At 39.4% G+C, this 18,859-nt stretch overlaps 1 protein-coding gene across 5 annotated transcripts in view; it reads right to left on the bottom strand.

The window, feature by feature from the left end:
- Positions 1 to 18,859, bottom strand: part of sano (CABIT domain-containing protein serrano) — a 146,121-nt gene that overhangs the window by 3,692 nt on the left and 123,570 nt on the right. The gene's annotated exons all lie outside the window — the stretch shown is intronic.

Below are 18,859 nucleotides of genomic sequence, written 5' to 3'. Positions count from 1 at the left end.
TATACGCATACACGTTGTGTTACCTTGTGATGAATAAATAGAAATTATACTCTGGGGTATTTTTTACTCGTTAATTGAAAGTGACGTGCCTCGGCGATAAGTTAGATTCGTATTTATAGTTGTTATATGTATATCTTGAATTTCTCTCTCGTCCGAAGGACGTATAAGAGGCGAGTGACATATTTAAAATGGAATTTTGTACTTTAACATGCGAATGCTTCAATAATCAAATTCTTTTAATTGTTATATTTTAACGCGAGAGAAATATTAGAGACAAAAATATTTTTTATATCACATAAATTATGTGAAGTTTAGTTTATTAAAAAAAAATCTTTAGAATTTATCACAAGTTATTACATCTGCTCATTATTGTACGCATCGTCACAATAATAATTCTAAAAAATATTAATTATTTTGCGCTCTTTCAATATCCTTCATTCCAGATAAAAATCTCAAAAAAAAAAAAGGTACAACTTTAAGACGCGCTTTCATAAAGCAGCGTATCAATCTTCATAATTGAAACACAATGAGATAACTTAATTCCATATCGCTCATGTGCATTAGCCATTGACCCGCGATTAAGCGGTCTGGGAAAGTGCAATGCGCTGCAGGAGAATTTGACTCCACGCGGCAATTACACGCTCCCCGTTAAAATTAGCGGCCTAATTGGGAAAGTAGCGTGATTGCTCGCTGTTAAACATAACCGGCGAGGCCGTGGCTTATTCTATGTTGAGGCCTCTGCCGGATACCCACGACGCGTACCAATAATTTGACGTAATTTAATAAACGCGACCCTGCTCTCTCTCTCTCTCTCTCTCTCTCGTGTACGCGCGCGAGGTCGTGCGACTGTTATTACGGACAGTTTGATCGTATCTCGGTAGTGCGTAATGATGATGCACCTAGTCACTGGCGTATAGTAGCGGCCCGATCATCGGTCATGCAAATTGGCGATGCAGAATATGCGGCGGATCGCCCGCCGATTCTCTCTCCCGATGCACCGCATACCGGTTTAGAAAATACTATCGATATTATAAGCTCGCGATCGTTATATTTGTAAACCGGTAATTTATTATGCTCATTAAGCTATTTCTTCGGTTTCTCCTGCGTTGAGAAAGAGAATCGTTCTCGAGAGAAGAAAGTTTACATCATGATTGAATATTCAAATATACGCGTAATGTGCAATCTGATTTTTAGAGATTGTTTAGAATTGCTGCGTTGCTCAATAGTCGTGTGAATTAATAATTTTGAATATTTTTAATTGAATGGTACAAAAATAATGATCCTACGTTGAAAAAGAGAATCGTTCTCGAGAGAAGAAAGTTTACATCATGATTGAATATTCAAATATATACGCGTAATGTGCAATCTGATTTTTAGAGATTGTTTAGAATTGCTGCGTTGCTCAATAGTCGTGTGAATTAATAATTTTGAATATTTTTAATTGAATGGTACGAAAATAATGATCCTACGTTGAGAAAGAGAATCGTTCTCGAGAGAAGAAAGTTTACATCATGATTGAATATTCAAATATACGCGTAATGTGCAATCTGATTTTTAGAGATTGTTTAGAATTGCTGCGTTGCTCAATAGTCGTGTGAATTAATAATTTTGAATATTTTTAATTGAATGGTACAGAAATAATGATCGTTTAACGCGGCAATCTTCAATCGCGAGAGGTTTATGTTCCTCTGTTGGCTAATTTTTTATTGGCGCATAAATCAATATTCTTTCAAATGTTCGTAAAATATTCGATGTCATGCAATCGTAAAAAGGGGCCATAAATTTCGGGGTCGAAACCACATCCGAAATCACAAAATATGATAATCACGGTCACGGTTACGAGCACAACTGATGTGATTCCATACACAACACTGCGCAGATAAAAAGAAATAATCTCCCAGTTAGTGGGTTAACGTCCTCGGGGCCTAACGGGTCGCGTAGGCGAGTATTAAAACGGCGAGAACAACGATATCGGCGCGCTTTTTCATTACAGAATGTGAATTTAATGGTACTACCCGAGTATTTAAAGCACTACCTTAAATCTTCGGGACTTAATAATCAGTCTGAAGGCTCATAATTCTCTGACCGCGCGCGGATGTTGAAAGAGGCCAGAACCGACAACGCTTCGCGAGAGTGTAGAGAAATTCCGGAATAATAAGAAAATTAAACATACACAAAGATTATGATGTGAAAAGTATATAATTTCGTCGACAAATTTTTTGAAATATTCTTAAAATTAAAAAATCATTGAGAATAAAAGTTGATCAAATTGATATTAATACTCTTGCTTGACTAAATAAATTTATTGATAAATCTCATTAAAAAACCATGTAATATTACGCTTTTTTAAAAACCATTTTCCTCTCGAAAAAAAAAAAAATACTTTTGTCATCTAAAATAAATAATATACTCTTTTCTAAGGAATGAATAACAAGACTCTTGACGTTTCTATTTATATAAATGGGAATTTTGAATAATTCATTGTCAGCACTAAACTATAGGACGTGCAATTTCGATGCGTCAGAAAAGGCATCGCGACAAAAAAAAAATAACCGGTACCCAGGTTTCGAGGTTGAGAGTAGTTTCGTCTCGGGCGGCAATTAAGCATGCCGATAAATATTAACCAACGCGCACGAGCGAGTGAAAACCGAGCGGGATGGAACCAGCCCGCCCTTACTGTCTTATAATACAGCCTCGAGCGTTGTTTATCACTCCCTTCGCCACGTTGCAATTACGCGCATCGCCGTAAAAAGACTTTGCGCATATGTGATCGTAAAAATTCAGCGGGAAAGTTTTCGCCAAGGTCCGCCGCAACAGTCGCGGCCGCGGTGATGATCATCGATTTAATTCGAGGTAATTTATAATTGACTGCGAAACTCGTTTGCGAGAGAGAGAGAGAGAACAGACGGACGGACGCATCCCCTTTGTTTTATACCTCGACGCGACGCGTCGCGAATTTTTCTCAGCATCCTCGGCCAGCATGCACGCAGATATCGCCCGCGGTATCTGTACTCGAGATCGATTCGAGTTTGAGATCCTGTTGCGAAGAGACCCCCACGTACCGTCGCGTCGCTATTCCTCGAAAATTGCTTCGCTTATTAACGAGCGCTCCGCTTTGCGCTCGTTATATACATCAAAATTTCTCCGATCGCATAATAAACGACTTCCTTTTTTTTTTTTTTTAATTTTACGTATATTTTATTTTGCATAAAATGAGCAGTGGGATACACAAAATATTCCGACGTAATAAAAATAAAAATTCTTTAACGAAAGGCTAAACACGGCTGCTCTTTGCATATCCTTCTCCTCTTCGCTCGTCTCGCGGCAGATCCAATTATCTTTCCGAAGTGACAATGATTAATTACGTCTATTACGGGCGATTATAATAAGAGTTATCGCAGCGAATGCGCGCGATAATTAATATCGTTCGATTATGGAATAATAATTAATCCGCGTTACGCGCTAAAATTCGCGCTCGAATATCACGCAATTGCCGATGATGCAAGCGGAGCATGCAGCTCCGTTGCATACAACTTTCGTTCGCCGATCTTCTCGAGCGAGACAGAGAGCAGCGACTTCGTGCCTCTTTTCTCGCCTTGTTTTTTTTTTTTCGAATAAAAATGCAAAAGGAAAGATATTTAATTTAATACGATATTTAGCCTCCCCATTCTCGAAACCTCTCATTTCGATTACGTTTCCGCAAAAAGGAGTGACCCTCCGAGAAACGATTATCTCCCCAAAGAGGCTCATCATCCGTATAGGTATATATGAAAGGAAGAGGAAAGTCGCGGAGCAAAATTGTCGTATACGAAGACCCGAGGCGGGCACGTTGCGGATATGTCGTCTATTTGCATCAACGTTGCGGCGAAGGTCGCAGTTAATCGACCGGCGGCGGTTTATATGCACTCGCGGCCGTAGCAGACACGGGGGAAAGTCAAGCCAACGGCTGCAATAATTGCAGCCTGCCATTTCCGTTTCGAACGAAAGCTCGCTGAAGTGGCAACTTCGCCATGCTCGATGAGCGGGATGAGCTCGGGAAACTCGGTGAACTCGTTGCGATTCGAGCCGAATCGCGTCCCAAATCGCGACGAATATTTTCCGAATCGAATAGAGATCACAGAAAAAACAGTATCCTTGAAAGAATGCAAATATGCCTTGATTCAAGTATATTTTATCCCTATAATAGCGCCAAATATAAATAATTTTGGATAAAGGATAATTTATCCTTAAAACAAAGTGCATAATATTCTTGGTTGAAGCTGAAATTTACTTATAAATATTGCAAGGACAAGTGAGCATCGAATATAAGCGGTACTTTCAAGTATATATAATAATTCTTAGTTCAAATGTGACTAAGTTTGTTTTTACCATATCCGCGATTTTTCAAACAAGAATATATCTTAAGGATAAAATATACTTCACACAAACTTATTTATTATTAAGGCAAATGAAAATTTTTGATTATAAAGAGCATTCTATGCTTAAATCAATCAAATAGCGTTCAAAAATAAAAATATACTTGAATCAAGGATTCCTTTTTTTCTGTGATCAAATAAGCAAAGAGCTGTTCTAAACTATTTTGCGAATAATCTTGTTAGAGGCGCGAAATTGATTTTTTAAATTCCATGAAGAATAAGCAAGATTAAAAATACGTGTAATTATGTCGGAGATCGATACATTTTTAGGGCAAGATACTTTCGCGAGGAATGATATCGATGCAGCTATCGATAAGATTATCCTAAGCGCGTGCAGGGAGACGAACGCAGTTTTAAAGTCGACGATTGACGGCCGCCCATCGGAAAGGGATTTACCGTTTGCCAGGAGGAGGATAATCGCGGCGGGGAACGAAACACGTTAGGGATAATGCGCCTGTGTTGCGCGGGGCCATGGCAAAAACGCGGAAAAATCCGTTATGGATAAGAAGCGGGCTCAACAAGCCTAGATTAATATGAGGAAGAAGCGTGTTCCTGTCTCGGGCGTCGAACGTCAGCGAAAGGCTCGAGCGCGTCATCGGCCGCGTTACCTGAAAACTAGTTTCAGAGTTCGGCGATCTCCTACGAAGATTGCTAGAAATCGCGAGCTCGAAGATCCGAGGCTACCAATTTCATTCGCTAAAAACGTTTATTGAATTCGAATAAGTATTTCATTTCAATACTGCCGAGTAAATCATTAATCTGAAACTAATAATATTGATTTGAGGTGAAAAATATTTATTAATTTAATATAATAGCTTTTTAACTTAATATCATTTATTAATTTAATATAATTATTAATAACTCGTAATGGAATTATTAATTCGCGAAATAGAGAGAAGGCACTTTGACAGCTCGACCAACATAAATGGAAATCGCTGTGATTTAAAAAAAATCTCAATATCAAATATCTCAAATTTTCCATCAAATTATATATACATTAAAAAAATATATTTTTATACTTTTGATAGTAACGCTTTGAATTTCGTGTTAATTGTACATAAAAAAACATTTGCAGCTTTAAAATGCGTGGCGAAACGTGTCCTGCATCTATCTCGATTTTCTTATCACGAGTATCTCGCGGAAACGCTGCCGGAGAAACACATTTCCGCGGTTCCACATGCGATTTAATAAAAAAAAAAAAATCCTGGAGAAAGTAGCCTAGAGCTTGGCGATCGCGAGGCCTCGGTCGATTATCGATCGCGGCGTATCATTAATTGTTTGCAACGAGGAACAATACCCCGGCGCCTTATCATCCGGCCTTATCGGACGCGCGGACGATTAATCGATTGTTTTGATCGATCGGTATTTTCCGTGGCGGTTCGCGAGCGGTTCGCGAACCGTCAATTAATCGATCGACCGATTAACTACCCTCGCAAGAGAAAGAGAAAAAAAAGAGAGAGAGAGAGAAAGAGAGAGTGCATCCGAGAGCGGCTTCTCGGGATTATTCCTACGCTATCACGTGGCATCCGATTGTACTGTTCCCGAATCGTTCCGATCCATCGCTCATCTCGTGCCGTTGCCTCCAGGCTAACCGCCACACGGCGGACTTTGCTCGTTTCTGTCCTACGGGTTTTGCTGCGCAAACCAAGAGAGAGAGAGGAGCTTAACCGCTCCTTTCGTTTCGTTACATCGTCGAACGAGCCGCTGTAATGTCGCGCCGTGAATATCGTACGCGATTACGTTTTATTGAACACGCGCGAGGCGCGATGTTCATCATCCCTGGGACCAAGGGCGGATGATGCCCTCTTCGCGATTTTAACCACGTTTTCATACATTTCACGTGTTTTTCGTTCCAAAAAATTGCAATTATATATTTCTCTTCGATATAACATAATTGCACATATCTCACGCATCGAGAGCTGCGCTTCTCTATAATATCTGGTCTCTTCTTCGCTTTAACGATGCCATTGACTTCGAACGTCGTCGATTGAAACCAAGAGATGAGAGAGAGAATAAGGAAGATAATATCTAGCCCTATACGAGAGTTTTCGCTGATACGGCGCTTATAAAGGCGTAATGCACGCTTTCGAGAAAAAGCGCGCAAATGTACGCGCATATATATGCTTAGGAAACGCAGCGTGCTTCCTCCTCTCGTCAAACGTTATAGAGCCATTCGAAACCTGGTAACAAATCATAATTACATGCGAGACGCTCCATTACAATTTTTGTCGCGCCGCAACCGATTCAACACACCACCACGTGGCAATGTAATGGTGTTTGTCCGCGCGCCGGAGCATTACGCGGCCGGACAAAAATCGTTATTGCCGCGGTTAATTGCTACGACGAGTGTGCAGAAAGTAACGATCGCCAGACCGGTATCGCGATTACTTCCCTGCGAGGTATTTCGTTCTCTCTCTCATCGCTATCTTTCCCTTTTTTTCCTCGGCGCATATATATACGTAGAGCCCTTGCGGGCCCTGAAATCGTCGTCGTTTATAATCGGTTCATTCCGCGATTCGTGGAATAAATAACCAGGGTGTCCAGCAGACTCAATGAAAACAATTCGCTGACTTTTTCAGATTTTCCTTATTTTTTCCTTGACTTTTTAATATTATTTTTTCCAAATATATAATTTGCGTATATCTGTGTGAATAAATCAATTAAATGTTAAATCATGAAATCCTTGAGATATTTTTGTCATCAATGAAAAGGTTCGGAAGTTAAAAAAACCAAAATTTAAATCAATTATACAATTTGCATTATGTACGACAATCGAAACTAACATGTTACTATAAACTATTGAAATAATCACCTTTTTTATTTATATTATATCAAATTTTTTAGTTTTATCTCTAACAAACACACTGAAATAAACCAACACGCTGTAGATAAATCGATTTTTAACAACACAGAAAATTAGCGTGCTATGAGAGTCAAAGAAAAGTATATTTATTTAATAAAAAATTTAAATCGTAAAATTTCCTGACTTTTCCCTGACAAGTCCCGATTTCTAAAATTCCCTGACAATGCCTGGTTTTTCAGACTTCCCTGACCGCTAGACACCTTGGTCTCTGGAAACGGAGGACCCCGCAGGGCTTCCGACGCGTCGTCCTCGTCGTTGCGCCAAGAGTGCAACGCGCGAAAGGCGCGTTTTACGTCTCACGGAAGACGGACGGATCGTTTTTCCCAGGCGTGCACTCCCGTTATCGTTATCCTCTCTCACGTTCGGACAGATCGTGGAACGCCGATCGCCGGTTAGATCTACGATGCAAAATACCGCGGAGTCGCCCGTCGAGAGAGTCAATTGTGGTCCGCCGAGCCCCGTCGCGAGAGTTAAATGTTAAGGACTCTCTCTTTCTCGCTCTCGGCTTTAGCAGAGGAAACCGAGTATCCCGGTGACGTGTTCGAGCCGTCGCGTTGCCAATTTAATGAGCGACATTACGATTAATTCGCAGTGAGAATAAGAGAGAATGGCGAGAAAGAAAAAGATACTGCACGAAAAAAATATTAGCTAATCTAAATTTTAGCTATATGGTAATTCATATTTTTAATTATAATATAACGGAGAATTCCCTATTGAGAGCTATAGCTTAAAAACAGTAATTATTATAGCTGAAATTTATGCACGGTAATTTTTTTTTTCATTTATATTTGATGCATATCTTTATCTCGCACATTTATTTTTTCTAAATATATTTACATTTGATTATACGTTTTCAAGAAGAAAAATCATTCGTGAATCTTCATTGCGAGCAAATCAAGTTTAATCGAAAGAAATATAGGAAATGGGACGTCAGAAGCGACCTTTTCGTCTTCAATACGAAAGGATATACATTTGTTATTAGATATCGAACGATCGAGCTGCACCTTTTTTCCTGCGCTAAAGAGATGTGCTCGCTACTAACGGTATATATGTCTTTTTCTCTTTTTTTATTCATTCCCTCTCGTATCACGCTCGATATGCGTTTGCCTTCCACGCGTGTAACTGTAGCATCAAATGAAGAATTGTATCCGTGCGCGCACGACTCACCAGATGTAAGAATAGGCTATGTAGATGATATGCAGATCGACTTTCGAAGTGACTCGAGGAACTTTGTCGATAATGTTCCTAGCAGATACAGAGAGAGAAAGAGAAATCATTTCTTTCTGACTCTGTAATTTTATTTCAATTCACGACAATCATTATCATCCTCGTCTATCTTAATTTAATTTCAGATTATATGCTTTAAGATGATTAACAAAATTTAATGCAATATATAAATATATAAAAATAAATATTTTTTTCACAGGATTGTTCAAAATTAAATATAAAAGATATTTAAAATTTACGGTATAAACTATATAAGCATCTGAGATTCTCTGGTAAAATGTTACGCGATGCAAACAGCCGATTCCTTCTCGCAAGCAGTGGAGGATAGTAAACGCTTACTGCTACGCTTACTTGTCTGGAAAACTTTCTAATAACCTAGTGACATTCTGACCGTCAGGAAGGATTCGCTTGAATCAGAATCTGCGAAGCGTAGCTGTACAACTTTTACAGATACCTACGATCAATAAAATTTTCTTTTCACACTTCCGTCTTCTGTCATTGTGCTCTGTCATGATTATGATTAATACATATGGATGATAAAAGTCGCGACTTTCAAAATAGTATAATTAGTATCTTTGACATTTAATATTTTATGAAACTTCGATTCCGTTTTTCTCTCTTTCTCTCTCTCTATTAATTTTATTATATCAATATTTTTCTTTTAATAAAAACTGGAAAGTATATCTTAAGAAATGTCCTTAAAGAGAATTTTTTCCGAAAAATATAGATTTATATAAATATATTTTTATAATCGCAATCATATTATTTTAGCATATTTTTGCCAATCTGCTAAGTAATTGCTTGTACTTATTTACTGATTATTTTGATTTCCAGACTAATAGATTATAAAGTAATTAAGACAAACCGCTAAATAAGAATCTATCTTAATAAGAGCAAATATATAGACAATCAACACAACTCGTGAACGAAACTAATTTTACTTCCCTATTACGATACATCGTGAAACTGTAATAGAGAAGTAATGCTTCTGCTTGCTAGCTTGGAAAATTTTCCAGTAACCCAATGACACTTCGTTTCGAGATGGAATCTATTATTATTCCACCAAAAGTTGTTATTCCGCAAATATTGTTTTAACAATACCTATGTATAATGCGAGATTTAGAACGTATTTTAGTATTTTGATTAAATTAAATAATCTCTTATACGATTTTTTGCCTTCGAAGATATAAAATAAAAGAATTTGAGTTTGGCAAAAAAAAAACGTATATGCGGTTTCTTCACAGATGTATATAATTTTTCAAGCAATTACGGAGGAAGACGTATTATCGGCACCTGATGCGCTCGTGAGCGGAAACACACGGAACGCATCTGGCATCTCGTCGATTCGCAAACGTCGGCGAGAGATCACGCGAATCGCGAATCGACGCGAGAGCGAGCGAATGCGAAAAGGGGGAAGGTAGCCGTCGATATATTAGTTATGCCGGAGGCAAAAAGTGAGAGACGAAGAAGTGGAGGCGAAGGTGAATTCTCTCCGCACTCTTTCCTCCAAGGAGACGTAAGGCGTGGTTTGTCCCTTTACTTTGCCTTTGCTTGCCTTTCTTGACTCGTATACTTGTTCGTTCGACCGGCTGACAAAGCGCACGCGTGCGTTCCTACGCGTGTGCACGTCTGTGTACACAGGGTGAAAACGCAGACTGTCGTACATTTTCAAGCGCAATATACAGCAAGTTCACACAAAAAAATGTCCCTCTCTCAAGAAAATGTATTCTTTTAAATTTCAAAGGTAAAGAACTTGACAAAATTTAATTTTTTCAAAGAAGAAGATGTGAGTTATATTTTAATTTCTCGTAATTATATTCATAAATATATGCTGACGTTATTATGTTATATTACAAATAATATCCACGTTTAATACACTGCATATGTCATACACAAGTGCAGATTGGCATATGTACGCAGACTACGTACGTAGATCTTTAGATATACGTCGTATACAAAATATATATATATATATATATATATATTTATATACGTTTGCATATATGTAGGTTCGACTGGTTCACCTCCGCACGGCTGGCAACAACTAACGAGCATCTGTCGGTGAGAGGCCCGGCGACAATAACCCGTGCATTTTATATGTTTCTCTCTGTACTTATACGCATCAATAGGTCCTCCTCCAGCAAAGTTCTTAGCAAAGCCCGGCTCTGGTGTACGAACGAATGATTGATAAGCCCGTCGAATCACCGATACGCGCGTTTATGGGTCCGATTAAAAGAAGACACGTCGGCGTTTATTAGCTCAGATATTTTCCCGGGACAATCTTCTTGTAATACATTGCTTTTACAACGGCAAATCATTGAAGAGTACAAGTCGAACATTCTCAGCTTCAAGTGTCAAAAATGATATTCCGAGTTACGAGCGGAAACACGAGAATTTTAAACCCTCGATGAAGAAAAAATACTGATGTGCCAGCAGACAAATATTTTAATACAGATCAATTTTAATTAGATTTTATCGTGAGATAGTTGCAACGCGATAAACATTGCTTAATCGTTCAAATGGTCGTAATTGGAGAGATTTGTTGTGAGAGAGGAAGGTCAGACTGACAGCTGTCAGGCAGGCTGCACACGCGCCTGTACAGTTTCAGTTATTACGAAATACTTCAAGGTCTTAAGGGCGGCTACCGATTGCAACAGCGACGTATCGTTACACGCGCACTGAGGTATTCCAGCAACGCATGCACGAGTCTCTCGACTGGCGCGTACGCATTCCAAGTAACGGCATCATCAGCGCTCGAATTCTTTCTCTGTCTCGAAGATCGATGAGCGCGGGTGGATGATTTTAGTGCACGAGGTTGGTGTATTTTCAATTTAAAAAATAACACTTAAACATTCACACGTTCAGCCACCTCACGCGACACATTCTCCTTAATTTTTGTTACGTTTGCGATTTTTTATAATATGATCTTGTAATTTCCGAAAACATATATCCGTTCAGACTTCTGCTTTTTATAATTAATTTGTGATTGAATTTAAATATTGAAGCAAACATTTTTTTTTTGAAGTGCAAGGAATTTAATAAGAAAATAATTCATATAAAAATAAGCTTATTTCACTTACATTAAAAATGTTTTTTTTCTTTAAAAAAGTTGACGAAATATATATATAATCATTTTCACGGATTTTATTAAGCATGACAATATAGTGTAATACGTGTTAGATAATCTCGACATCGAGTCGCCAATGGTTCGGAAAACATAAAAGAGCGACATTAATGCGCGGAGAAAAGGAAGGAAATACGTCTGGGCGACGCCCGTAAAAATCGTAAAAGCGTATTTAAAGAGAGAAATATCGAAAGAGAAGTATAAAAAGGAGTAGTAAAAAAAGGTAGTAAATCGGAGACAACTATATTCGTGAAAGAAGTATAATTGACATTACTATACTTGAGGACACGTATCACGATCTAAGTTGGCGAAAACCTTGACGTCCGTGTCGTACATCCGGTCTACCGGTCTAATGAGATCGAAGTTTGCGATGATAATCTCATTCGGGCGCACCCAGCCCCAATACCATCGTTCGTGTTCGTTAAATCAAACTCGAACGAAATGAGGCTCGAAACGCGACGAGATAATAAATTACCGCTCGCCTGTCAATTAGTTTTTATGACGCGACCGTCTGCAGTTAGCATGTATATATTAGACAAGTTTGTACGACGCGTAATTATCACAGATTGAGAAGGAAGATTTTACGTTTAGCCAACCTGATGATGCATAATTATCACGTGCGCTCGATAACAAGTTAGAAGAGATTTCTCTTCGATAAAAAAAATGCTCATATCAACCCCGAAGTGTTATGTATGTATTTATTTCAAGAATGACATATAACACAATAAATTTTTCAAATTTTTTTGCAAGCGAAATTTTAAAGAATGCGTTTTAAAATGTGATTCGAAGAAAATCATTTAAAATAGCTCTCGCGTAGATGGAAACCGTTTCTCAATAACGCACACGCAAACAAAATTGGCAAGTCGATCCCTCGTGTACAAGATGATATTTTACGAATAAGATCTCGCAGGCGTATCTGCCGGCACAAATAAAACTTTGAGGCGCGGAAAATTTCCCGATAGCCCCCGCCGGGGTGGAGATTTCTCCTGCCATGTAATGATACGGATTTACAGCAATGTGCGACGGGAACTAGGCGAGTATAGCGTGAATTATTCATGAATCTCTCTCTTCGGTATGACGAGGAAGCGGAAGGGCAAGTAAATTTCGCGGTCGCTGAAACGCGAATACGGATACAAAACGGTTCGGAATAATAAAATTCAAATAGCATTCATGCATACTGATACTTTTGGAGAGAACGTCGAAATGATTGCATCCACGCGAGTTATGCAAACTTTGCTGTGCCTAACGCAGTCTTCGAAATTTTTTAAGAAGACTATTGTACTTTATGCTCGAATATAAAATGCCTAAATGAATAATAAATATGATAAAGCGATCAAAGTCTTTTTCCTTATTGCTTACAAGACAAAATCCATCTCGATACTTATTACAAAAAATTTCAAATTGCAATAAGCAACAATAGTCGATTAGAGTTATTAGGATAATTGATCAGAATTATTTTTGAGTGTATAATATTATTTGTATATATTGGTACGTATATATAGATGCACGATGTATTGTGTTTTATCGCCGGGATATAATAGAATCAATATTTGTTCAGCAAAATTCCACGAACCGCACTCATCGCGCATCTCAGGACTCCCTCGTGACTTCGTCGACGCCGCGGCGATTTATCGATGCTGATCGTCAGCTATCGAGGAACAGAAGTACTCGGTGTCCCGTTATGAGGAGGGTATTACGTGCAAGGGTGCCCAGGGCGTCGATTGACCGATTAGAATATCGATTAATATCGTCGGGACGTTATCGGCTTCGCGAGAGCCATATACCTGGCGCGTTGCGTAACGTAGGAAGCTCGATGTACGTAGTGAGAACTCGATATAGGAAAATATATACATACGCATTGAAATGATTATCAGTAGAAAATCAGGGAGTCCAGCAGACTCGATGAAAAAAATTCCCTGACTTTTTTCAGATTTTCTCCAAAACCAAAAATTCATTTTTCCCTGATTTTTTAAATATTATTTTGTCCAAATATATAATTTGCATATATCTATATGATAAATCAATTAAATGTTAAATCATTCTGATATCTAAAATCCTTGAGATATTTTAGTCAACAATGAAAAGGTTCGGAAGTTAAAAAAAAACAATCAAATTATTGAGACAAATGTAGAATAATGTGAAAAAATCCAGATAAATAGTAAAAATTTCCTGACAATGCCCGGTTTTCCAGATTTCCCTGACCGCTAGACACCCTGAAAATGCGATCGAACTAAAAAAAAGTGAAATAATTTTATTCGAAGAAAATAGAGAAGCGAGGAAGAGAGATAGAGATGAGGAGAGAGACGAAATAAATATTTATGTTGCACGATTCGTGTTCCTGGGATTCGCCGTTACTTCCGAGGTCACCAGGGTGCCTTCGTCGATCCGAGCGAAGGGCCTCGCGGGTGAACCTGACGAACGTAGGGTCTTCGACCCGGTGGGGACTACGAAGAGGAGAGTGCTGCGGCTCGCTCCGTGAAGCGCGCAGCCACTTTGCCACGACACAGTCATAAACATCTTTGAATGGAGACCACCCACCAATCTGTACGCTTCTTGGAACCGCCTTTGCGCGTTTCGCAAGAATACCGAGAATGATCCTGCGACGGCGCTCTTCCCCAGCTTGAGGGATTCTCGAGCAAAAGATCTCGGACTTGCGAAGCGCCTAAGAATATTTATGGACATCAGCTCATAATATAAGATAAGATCCTCATCATTTGATTTTTTAAGAATATTTTTTTAACAATGGAGTGTATATTAAAAATTAAAATTAATATTCAAGGATGAAAGGACAACGAATAATATTTTGCCAAGCTGTATGGCGTTAATATAGTCGCTATATTAAACGGTTCGATGGGGAATTAGTTGCCGAAGTCGAATGCGCTTGACAGAATTGACGTACGGCACGGCTGAATGCTTTGCGGAATGAATGGACGAAATATATATATATATAGTTACTATTGCGCGATGCGCCCTTCGAGATCCTCTTTTATTGGCGCGAGAGTCATACAGAAGTGAGATCAATATCACCTCGTATAAGCCGCGCAAAGAATTATTAGCGTCATTACCTTTGTCATAAGATAGTTAATGGCAGGCTATCTTGATCACGGCCGCGCTCGTGACAGTTTGATCGTTTGTACGAAACGATTAGTCATTTTGTAACTTCCTGCGATATTAATCGCGACGTGAATCTATGCGCACGCGTCATTCGAGAGTGCACTTCGCGAAAGGCGCGATTCCGTTTCGCCGGGCGAGAAGAAAAACCGCCTCGCAGCTGCTCGAGCGAACGATCTAAATACTGTTATCGCGCTCATGCACTTTTCGCAAAAAGCCGTAAAATCTCGATCTACAACCGACGTACATAACCGCGAGTATGATTTATCGGTAGCGAACGAAATCGCGCGCGGTAGAAATTCCAATGTATAATCCTGATGCCGTATATAATTTATTCCCGCATTCTATACCCAACAAGAAATGTTATGAAGTCATAATGTTTCGTCGAGAGAGAGAGAGAGAGGGAGAGCTAAATACACGTTGATCGTATTGCAAATGCAAAAAGTGACTAATCAATTGTTTTATCAGTTACTCCGATCGTGCAATTATTACACAAGTAATAAACGCTTTTTTACGTAAATGCGTTGCGTAATAATCGTCAACAAGCGACACAATTTTCTCTATTTTTTTTGTTAATTTAATGAAACGATTAAATAAATAGTTTATAAAAGTTTTGTTTGTACGCGGAGAGAACTCTCTTAGAATGTATCCTGAAAATCATGTAATCATGGGACAATATGGCATTGTAAGAATTTTATAAGAGCTTCTCTGATTAATATTTATCACAAGAAAAAATATTAACATGTACATATAAGATTAATCAAACATATTTGATATATTATTATGGTAGATATTAATATTCTTCTTGTAATAAATATTAAGTGAAGAAATTCTGATAAAATTCTTCCAATGCCATTTTGTCCCACGATTACCATGATTTTCAAAGTAAATATTAAGAGAAAATGATGATGAGAATATTCTTTAAGAACGTACAATTATGTTGTCACGAATTTAAAATTCAATCAAATGTGTAATTTCTAATATGGCACTTATGCTCTTAAAATGGAAGAATAAAAATTCGCGAGAGAGAGAGAGAGAGAGAGAGAACCCATGTATATGCAATATGCAATTATATGCGACAGTCCGTGTGTTTATTCACGATGAGTTTCACTATAGCGCGACGCGGCGCGATAAATTACGCGGATGTTTCCGCGATTCGCAGCGACAGATATTTCCACAATATCTCGCTAATCAGCGGGATAATTTCGCGACCGCGAGAAACGAGTCCCCTTCGTTCGTCTTCGATCGACGCGGCGATGAGAAAAACGCATCGCGCGCAAAACCGCACATCGTATAAACCCCGCGTGCAGTTTGATTTCACGGGCGGTCGTAAAACATCAACCCGGTCGATTCGTAGCATATATGCAGCGCGAGAGAAGAGAAGGAGAAGGTTGCTGGCGTTTCTCCGTCCGATTGCAGCTGCTTCTGGATCGGTGGCAAGCACCGTCCGCGAGATTTTATACGCGGCCGCATCTATATACGACGAAAAACCGGTCGACGTGGATCGCCAGCGCACTCGCGAAGAGGAGGTGTATCGAGAGACCACGGGGCGAATTGCTCCTCTCCCGGTTCGGTAAACGAGCGAACGCGATCGAAGGTGAGAGTAGAAGAAGAGATTAGATCGTAAAAGCGGGGCGAACGCGAGAGAGTATCGAGAGACGAGAGCTCTCGTTCCGCATCGACCTCCGGATCGGGATGCAGATCTTGAATGCAGATGCATCGCGCTACGGCCGATTACGCAAGAACAAGAGTGAGGCAGAAATCTTGCCTGAGATATCTCGCCTCGCGTATAAGCGTTCTACGTACGCGCGTATATATGTATATACAAAGGACCTTGGATTCTTTTCTGCAAAAATCCGCGATCTTGTGCTAAATGACACGAGTAATTTTGTTCTCTTCTTGCGCTAAGAGTCCCAATTAGATTGCAAAACGCTCTATTAAACGTCGGGCGTAGGATAATTTATAATACACAAAATCAAGAACGCGGAGATTATCCTTTCATGCATATCATTCTCCGCGCGCTAAATAAGCATCGTTTACCTTATTCTGAGATTTCTGTTCTGCCCGTTTATAGCCCACTTTCCATGCCAAGTCTTCGTACACGTACACGATTTAACGAGACGCGATCGTTTTGTTTGCTCTCGCTAATTTCGAGTTATTAATATCACGCTCGGTTTCGAAATCATTTTATAAAGAGCAGTCACACATACATATACATATACACGCGCGCACGGTATATCAGTGAGATACCAGTTTATTCGAGGCTTCTCGCGTCAAAGTAATATTTCGCTGCATGTCCTCGTTTCGCTTCAGCCCGCGCGCGACGTACACGATCCGTGCGTTACTCCGAGCAAATGGATTCTATCAAGTCTCGTTTGCAGTATTATAAATTAGTATAACCGGAGCTCTCTCTCCGTGGCGCATTGCAAATAATTTCAGTCGGACAGCTATACGGGCTGATCGCGCGCGGTCGGCTTAGCAAGGCCCGGCGATAGTTTACAAGGTAGACGTTCTAACGGAACGCGTGTGCGATGCACACGTTTTCCACGACGAAAGCCGCCGTAAATAAAACGACGGCGAATTTGTACGCGTGGGGAACGAGAGAGAAAAACGCAGACGGAAACTACATCGGGCGCTCGCGGAGTGATAAGGCTGTAATCTAGACGGAAACTGACACCGACATTCGCGCTAAAATTCAATTAATTCAAGTATTTGCTTCTATCTATTCGAGTTCCTGAAAGCTCGATAAAATACTCATTTTTCATTTGTAAACGAAAAATGAATCGCGTCTCTTAATATTCCTTTTTCAAATATTTTAATTAGAGAGAATCAGTATTGTAAATTCGTAAGATAATAAATATTTTTGTCTACGCAGAAAGAATTTTCTCTTAGAATTTATCCTGAAAATCATGGTAATATAAAAATATTAATATCCACCACAATAAGATATAAAATATATTTGATTGATTTTACTATATGTAAAATTTATGTAAAATTTACCAGAGAAACTCTTATAAAATTCCTCCAATACCATATTGTCCCACGATTACATGATTTTCAGAATAAATTCTAAGAAAAAAAAATTCTCTCCATGTATATGTCCATAATTATACTTGAAAAAAATACTGAAACACTCCATTTCTTTACACATTTTCAATGGCTATTCAATATAATTTCCCTTCCATCGTACTTTCCGCTTCATCTGCGCCAATTTCTCCGACAACACGTCGAGTACTTTCCTGCCAGTCGACCGATGGTATTCGAGTATAGAGATAGATGCGTAACGAACGGCGCATGCACAATTTCATCGGTGCAAGTGTAATAAACCCTGGGCAATTTTGCGCGCGGGTTTGCGAGCGACACACGCATACCCGCAAACACATATGTATATACATACATATACATATATGTTGCGTTATCTGGACGCGGTATATATGCTACTCACGGTGAGTCGCCGCCCGCCGAGAGACGAGGAGAACTCTCCTTCGTGAATCCACGGAGAAGTGCACGGCGAGCCGAACGCGGAGCACTACTAGCACAAGGAGTGCAGTAGTAATAATAAAGTGGTAGTGGTTGGCACGTCACGGTCCAACAGGCCGATCAACCGGCCGTGCGGCGAGTCGGCTACTGGTCTCCGCCCACGCACAAATGCACTTCTATGCACTCACACGTGCACGCGCACCGCAAAAAGCCCGCGAGTGCAATACTACTGTGTTGCGTATATACTGTACTTGGGTATACTATATAATGCACTACTATGTATGCGTGCCGACAAGCTCATCCTTACTTTTACATACGCGTAGATACGTTATCATGGACACTCATGGCTATACCTATAGCTGCGGCCGGAGCAAGAATAAGCGAAAAGAGAAAAATTGGTTTTAGTCTCGGGGCTGCGAATTCTCTACTCGAATGAGTAGAGAGACTCATAAAATAGGTGCACGCATACGAGCACAAATGCTTACAACGGATGAGAAGTTTCAAGAGAAAGGACCGACAAGAATGTTAATATCTATTCATATTCAATAGAAACTATGTTGACCTAATAAAACTAATCTATTTCTATCTAAATTAATATTTATACGTAATTACGATACGTATCTCTGACAGATAATTTCA

This window comes from Nylanderia fulva, unplaced genomic scaffold (genome assembly GCF_048542155.1).
Source record: "Nylanderia fulva isolate GAGA-0341 unplaced genomic scaffold, ASM4854215v1 Scaffold28, whole genome shotgun sequence".
Classification (NCBI taxonomy): Eukaryota; Metazoa; Arthropoda; class Insecta; order Hymenoptera; family Formicidae; genus Nylanderia; species Nylanderia fulva.
Note: the sequence above shows the minus strand (reverse complement) of the source record. Positions and strands in the feature narration are given on the sequence as shown.